This window comes from Scylla paramamosain, chromosome 14 (assembly GCF_035594125.1).
Source record: "Scylla paramamosain isolate STU-SP2022 chromosome 14, ASM3559412v1, whole genome shotgun sequence".
Classification (NCBI taxonomy): Eukaryota; Metazoa; Arthropoda; class Malacostraca; order Decapoda; family Portunidae; genus Scylla; species Scylla paramamosain.
In genome coordinates, this window is record NC_087164.1 from 26,719,923 (window position 1) to 26,727,422 (window position 7,500).

The 7,500-nt window shown below is 37.7% G+C and overlaps 1 protein-coding gene across 26 annotated transcripts in view; it reads right to left on the reverse strand.

The window, feature by feature from the left end:
• Nucleotides 1–485, reverse strand: part of LOC135107101 (uncharacterized) — a 32,566-nt gene extending 32,081 nt beyond the window's left edge. For 13 of the 26 annotated variants that reach the window (XM_064016777.1, XM_064016776.1, XM_064016775.1 and 10 more), the window contains exon 1: nucleotides 266–484. The gene's annotated coding sequence lies outside the window, so the exon portion shown is untranslated. Of the gene's footprint in view, nucleotides 1–265 lie in introns of all 26 variants that reach the window. The other 13 variants (XM_064016778.1, XM_064016794.1, XM_064016793.1 and 10 more) reach the window with 8 other exon arrangements.
• Between the last annotated feature and the right edge of the window lie 7,015 nt (nucleotides 486–7,500).

Sequence of the window (7,500 nt, forward strand, 5' to 3'; positions counted from 1 at the left end):
AACTTTAATGACACACCTCGTATATTATTAGTATTACTGATCAATAAGGTGACGTGGCATCAGAGGTAAGACCTAATCTATATCCTTAAGAACGTTCAGTCAACAATTCCTCAAACACACACACACACACACACACACACACACACACACACACACACACACACACACACACACACACACTTTCTTTCTAGTTTTCGTCACCCTTCATCGTTAAATTCCTAAAATAAATCAATAAATAAATAAAATGCAGAAAAAAGGACCTTACCTCTTCCAGTCGCGAGTCAAAGGCCACATTATTTTTCACTTTTCACGATTCAAATGGGAGTCCACGCCTTCATAGCACCGGGAGAACTATGCTTTGTGGTTATCCTAATGGTCAGTTCATTGACGTGGGCACACACACACGCAAACACAGAAAAAAAGAGAAAAAAAAAAAACGGGGGACAGTTAACGGGAGATATTCTTGTAGCATCTATCTCTCCCCGTTCCCAAACCGATACTGGCTGATTGAGAGTGACGTTGCCTATTAATCTTTTAGTTATCTATTTTTTTTCAATGTTTCAGAGCTTCCTGTCATTTATTTTGCAATTCTTTTTATTTTTTTTTATATTTTATTAAGCGTTTTGAATGGTTTATAAAAGTTAGTTACGGTTTTATGAGATAATATGCATTATTTCGACAATGATAGATCATGTTTGGCTTTGACTTCGTCTTTATATAAAATTCTTGCATTAATATGAACACTGAATATACTTCTAATAAAAAAACAGACAAGCTTTGATATTATCCTTTAGTTGGTGTTCTCCCTAGTAAGGATAAGAATATATAAATTTGAGCTGTCATGAAACAAAGCGAGACGAGGCCACAGTCATAGAAAATCGTCCGAACACTTTGCCCATGACTATCTTGGTACGGTCTCTCTAGGCGGTTTTTCTCTTTTTTTCAATATTATATAAATCACATCAATCTTTTCCTCTTCTTTTTATTTCCTTTATTTTCTTTTTATTTTATTTCTGTAATTCATGTTTTGTTTTTAATCAGATCTCTCTCTCTCTCTCTCTCTCTCTCTCTCTCTCTCTCTGTTAGTTAGATAGTTGGTGATATGCTTCGTAAAATGAGGAAGGAAGGAGAGAGAGAGAGAGAGAGAGAGAGAGAGAGAGAGAGAGAGAAATAATACAATGAAAGATGAAATAATGAATGAACCAATAAATGAGATACACACACACACACACACACACACACACACACACACACGAGGACAGACAGGCAAAATACGTAGAGAGAGAGAGAGAGAGAGAGAGAGAGAGAGAGAGAGAGAGAGAGAGAGAGAGAGAGAGAGAGAGAGAGAGAGAGAGAGAGAAGGAAGAGAATGAAAAATAAATAAAAGAAAAAAACAAGAATAATGATGATAACAATAATAAAATAAGAGAGAGAGAGAGAGAGAGAGAGAGAGAGAGAGAGAGAGAGAGAGAGAGAGAGAGAGAGAGAGAGAGAGAAACGACGAGAAAAAAAAAAACAATCAAGAAAAAAAAATAGCCTAACTGTTTACGTTTGGTTAGGTTAGGTAAGGTCAAGCTGAACTTATGAGACCAGCTTGACGTGACAAGATACATTTAAAATTACGATTAATTGACGAGGGTGAACTGTACCGTTAATAACAGACAAAGGACGTAATAATTCAGTTTAAAAGGTCAAATTAATATCTCTTAATTACAGAAGTTTGCTAATTACTCTCTCTCTCTCTCTCTCTCTCTCTCTCTCTCTCTCTCTCTCTCTCTCTCATTTCAGTCGGTGTTTACAAGAAATCAGCTGTTTTTGTTACAGGGCAAGGCAAAAAGCTTACACGCACCATAACATTGAATTTTTTTTTTATTATTATTATTTTAAGAGGTTTTGCTTGCAGATTGAATAAGAATTAGTGGAGAGAAGGATATATTGATTTGGCAATGTGAAGTGGTCGCGAGCAGTGGTTATATAAGTGAATATTACTGTGTTAAAGTGATTACAACAAATTTTGCGTTACCCTGTACAGATGACGATGTCCCTTGGAGTTTCAAATCTTGGCTGAAACTCGTATTTGCGGATTTTCTTTGAATGATAAACCGCTTGTAGATGAATCATGAGCACCACTGCCTGATGTGAGACTGGAGAAAGTATCAGGAATATTATTAATTTCAGTTGATCAAGCATATTATAAATCTTGCCACTGGATCATGTCGGCTAGGCTAGGCTAGGCTACCCTAGACGTGCCTTCTCAATTTTTAAAGTAACCTGATAGATTTTCACGTTTCTTTTAATAGTGTACACAGGGGAATAACTGACGCGTCTACACTATTAAATTCAGTGAAAAATATTCACTATTAACTTTATTACAAGTAGAAATATATACAGCCTTTCCCTTCCTTCCATCTAGCTACCCTCACGATCGCCCTGAACATCACCGCACACATTAATACACATTTCTTGATGATTTTGTTTACTATGATAATTCTGAAGGCATGTATGGATACGTCAACTCTTTCTTTACGTCCACCTGGAAGGAGAATGCAAAAGCTCAACAAATAAGTGAGAAATAGCGTAAAATTCAGTAACTTTTTCTCCGCTCAGGCAACCATGGTGGGCGAAAATAAGATTCAACACAATTTCTCTCTCTCTCTCTCTCTCTCTCTCTCTCTCTCTCTCTCTCTCTCTCTCTCTCTCCTGGATTACTGTAGTTGCTTTTAAAAGTTGCTGAGACGTGACGCAATATTTCCAGTCTTCCAGATAATGTACCTCTGGAATCTTGAAAGCACCCTTGAAAATGCGTAAAGATTCTCCCTTAAATTTGTTGATGGAGTCTTGAAAGCACCCTGGAAAAAGAGAGAGAGAGAGAGAGAGAGAGAGAGAGAGAGAGAGAGAGAGAGAGAGAGAGAGAGGCTGTACATAAGCACCCTGGAAAATGAGAGAGAGAGAGAGAGAGAGAGAGAGAGAGAGAGAGAGAGAGAGACTGTACATAAACAATTATATCTTTCCACACACACACACACACACACACACACGTACGTTTCCCTAAGGGCATTCCATCAGTGTGACGTAATGGGATTAACTTAACTCATCCCCAAAACTCCCACAAACTGACTAACTTCTTCCTCTTCTTTGTCATCTACTGTGACACAAGTTAGGGAGGTGAAGAGAGAGAGAGAGGTGAGATGAAGTGAGAATATTCCTATGTATTTTCTGTCATAACATCTCATATCACCTTTTGTCTCCCTTGAACCTCTAAAAATATCAACATTTAGACAAGTTAGGGAGGTGAAGAGAGAGAGAGAGAGGTGAGATGAAGTGACATTATTCCTGTCTCTCTCGCAGCTTAAACTTTCAAAAATATTTATAATGAGAAATGTAGACAAGTTAGAGAGGTATAGAGAGATAGAGGTGAGGTGAAATGAGATTATTCTTTTGTTTATTGCCTAACACCTTTCTCTCTCTCCTTCTCTTGGCCTCTGCCTCCTCAAAAACAGCCTATATTAATGAACTGGTGATGGTACAGGCCTATAATACCTTGTAACAACATTTCATCATAAAATCTGCCAATGCTGGTTGAATTATAATCAGTCATTCCTCATGCTAACCTTATTATTATTATTATTATTATTATTATTATTATTATTATCATGTGATGCAGAATATCATGGTGTTTTGGTTGCAAGAGTCCACGTAAATATAGATTGAGCCATCGTATTCATGTTTTTCATTGTGTGGTGTTGTAAATATACTTTATCTGTAAATAAAAAATGTATCCTATGACATTTGTTTATTTTATTATATGTGTGTTAGGTTAGGTTAGCATAGTCTTTATACAAGCTCTTGGCAGTGCATATATATCACAGACACATTGTTAGTAAATCAATTTGAAGTAGAACCAATTGTTGTGTGTGTGTTAGGTTAGCCAATCACATCCTTATCTTTGAAATATTCCTTTGTATATGCTTATGTACCACAGCCAGATACACACTGATTAGGGAGGTGGACAGAATAGTGGTGAAACACTGAATATACTGCTTGACTCTTGCATTGGGGAGGTGGACAGAATAGTGGTGAAGGAGTGAATATACTGGTTGACTCTTGCATTGGGGAGGTGGACAGAATAGTGGTGAAACACTGAATATACTGCTTGACTCTTGCATTGGGGAGGTGGACAGAATAGTGGTGAAAGAGTGAATATACTGCTTCACTCTTGCATTGGGGAGGTGGACAGAATAGTGGTGAAAGACTGAATATACTGGTTGACTCTTGCATTGGGGAGGTGGACAGAATAGTGGTGAAAGAGTGAATATACTGGTTGACTCTTGCATTGCGGAGGTGGACAGAATAGTGGTGAAAGAGTGAATATACTGGTTGACTCTTGCATTGCGGAGGTGGACAGAATAGTGGTGAAAGAGTGAAGATATTGGTTAACTCGTTTTCTATGATTTTATTGGAGTTTTCATTAATTTATGGTTAAATTGTGAGTGATAGGCTAACCCTTTCACTCTTTCAGTCTTCAGTATCATTATAAACAGTCTACTGTGTCTTTCATAACTTCTAATTAATTTTAAGGTTCGCTTATAAACTCAGTCCTCTCGTTTTCTATGCTTTTATTCGCGTTTCCGTCAATTTAAAGGTTTAATTATAAGTGATAGGCTATTTGGCGCGGGGAACCGACTCCCCCCTCTCTCTCTCTCTCTCTCTCTTAACACCTCACAGTGCTTCAAGTGACATATTTTCATTTGTATTCGCTTATAAAGTCAATGTACCCTCGCATTTCCTGCCATATAATTAAAGTATCCGGTTGTACCCCATGGTGAGGGTCCGCTTGTTTCCACCTCCTTCACCGAGGGAGGGAGGCAGACTGCTCCAGGCGTTTTGGGATTTTTTTTTATTTATTTATTATTTTTTATTGTCTTCCTCAGTGTACCTGGGAAACACCGTGCAGTGCGGTTGTGTGTGTGTGTCTCTTTTCATTTAAACACCAGGGAACGGGACCACAGAGGCACAGGAGGTCAATTAAGGTGAGTTTAGTAGTGACAGGTAGCAGAGGTCTGGCTTCAACCTACGACACTACCTGGAAAACACTGGAAATACCTGGAAAATACTTGATACTTAATAGCAAAAGGGGAGAAGAGAAGAGAAAATAATGCTATTTATCATGGAATAGAGGCGGACACACACACACACACACACACACACATATACGCATACATATATATATAGACACACACACACACACACACACACACAGACACACACACATACGCATACACACAGCTGAAATTAATCCAGAAAATAGAAAAATAACCTTCACAACAACCACAAATAATAAAGAAAGACAGATAGCCAATCTTGTTTACATCTGAGACCCCCCAGCCCTCCCGCGGCCGCCATGATGGATTGCCAGAGTCTACCCCGGGTTCCAATATTTTTTCTATTTTCTTAACTTATATATTTAGGCTTTTTAACTAAGATTTTATGGTTTGTAAAAATATTTGGTGGTGTTTTGAGTGTTTTGCGTGCGAGTGTTAAGGGAAACATGTCGATTATGAGGTTGTTTCAGCGTAAATAAGTGTTGCTGTTTGCCGTTAAATTTTTCATACCGCCAAACATGATTTTTTATTTCAGCAGCTAGGCAAGATTTTATGGGCTCAAAAAATCGTTTATTGTCTTTTAAATATGTTATGATGCTTTTGAGTGAAATAGGTGGACTTTTAGAGGGGTTTTAGACCCGTTGAACACTCAAAAAGTCGACATTTATAAATTATTTATTTATTTATTTCAGCTTCCGGTTAACTTCTGATTGTTTGTAAAAATAGTTTCGATTTTTTAAAGTGTATTGTGTTCGTGAGAAATGAGATTTGTGGACTTTGGAATGTATTTTTTTATCGCGTTTGTTCGAACACTTTTTCATATAGTTATTTAAATATAGCTTTATTATTACTGAAGCTTGGAATATTTTTATATGTCCAGAATTAATTTAAAATTATGCCCTTTCATAATATGTAAAGCATTCCGGCCTAGCTCCATTTTTGCGAGGGGTCATTTTCAAAATCATTTGCGCAACGTAAATATGGCGGACGTGACGTCATCAGCCGCCTTCATCCGGGGACCGAGACCCTGGACCTTCCCACCTCCCAGTGCCCTTCCATCAGTATTTAGTGTTATTTCCTATATTTTCCAGCTGTTTTCATGCATAGAGAAGAATAGAAAGAGGAGGAAAGAAGGAGAAATGAAGAAGAAGGAGGAGGAAAAAGAAGAAGGAAAGGAAGGAGGAAGAGGAGAAGGAAAAGAAGAAATATTAAGAAGACAATATTTTCACTGAATTTCCAGCGTTTTAAAGGTAAGCAAATGTAGTACTAGTAGTAGTAGTAGTAGTAGTAGTGGTGGTGGTGGTGGTGGTGATGTGGCAGCCTTGTAATATAAGATGAAGTGTTTTGAGTTAAAGAAGCAATTTTTTTTCTATCCATTTTTTAATGTTTTTGGTGTTTTGGAAGCAAATTATATGTTTTTTTCGGTGTTTTTGTGTAGAAGTAAGTGTTTCTTGGGTGTTTCGAAAGGAGAATGTGTTTTTTTAAGTGTTTTTTGGCTGGAAAAGTGTGTTTTTGGGTGTTTTAAAAGGAAATTAAGTGATTTTTAGTGTTTTTTTGGGCATAAATTAGTGTTTTTTTGGGTGTTTTGAAAGAAAAATTGTGCTTCTGGATGTTTTTGGGGAGGAAAAATGTGTTTCTAGGTGTTTCTGGTGAGTTTGTGTGTGTAGGTGTGTGTGTGTGTGTGTGTGTGTGTGTGTGTGTGTGTGTGTGTGTGTTGCCTTGTCTTTCGTTGTACATATGCTTATACAGTGTGTGTGTGTGTGTGTGTGTGTGTGTGTGTTGCCTTGTCTTTCGTTGTACAGATGCTTATGCAGTGTGTGTGTGTGTGTGTGTGTGTGTGTGTGTGTGTGTGTGTGTGTGTGTGTGTGTTGCCTTGTCTTTCGTTGTACAGATGCTTATGCAGTGTGTGTGTGTGTGTGTGTGTGTGTGTGTGTGTGTGTTGCCTTGTCTTTCGTTGTACATATGCTTATGCAGTGTGTGTGTGTGTGTGTGTGTGTGTGTGTGTGTGTGTGTGTGTGTGTTGCCTTGTCTTTCGTTGTACAGATGCTTATGCAGTGTGTGTGTGTGTGTGTGTGTGTGTGTGTGTGTGTGTGTGTGTGTGTGTGTTGCCTTGTCTTTCGTTGTACAGATGCTTATGCAGTGTGTGTGTGTGTGTGTGTGTGTGTGTGTTGAAAATGTTCGCAAGATGATATATAAATCTTTCATTTACAACCACAAAATGGTGAGTAATGTTGAGAAGGAAGAAGAAAGGAAGATTATGAGGAAGAAGAGGAGGAAGAAGAGGAGGAATAGGATTTAAATGAAGGAAAATAACAGGGACAAAGTTTTAAATCATATTATTCGTTATTTCTTTCTTTATTCAGTATTTCCTTATTCCTTTCTTTATTTTCGTTTACTT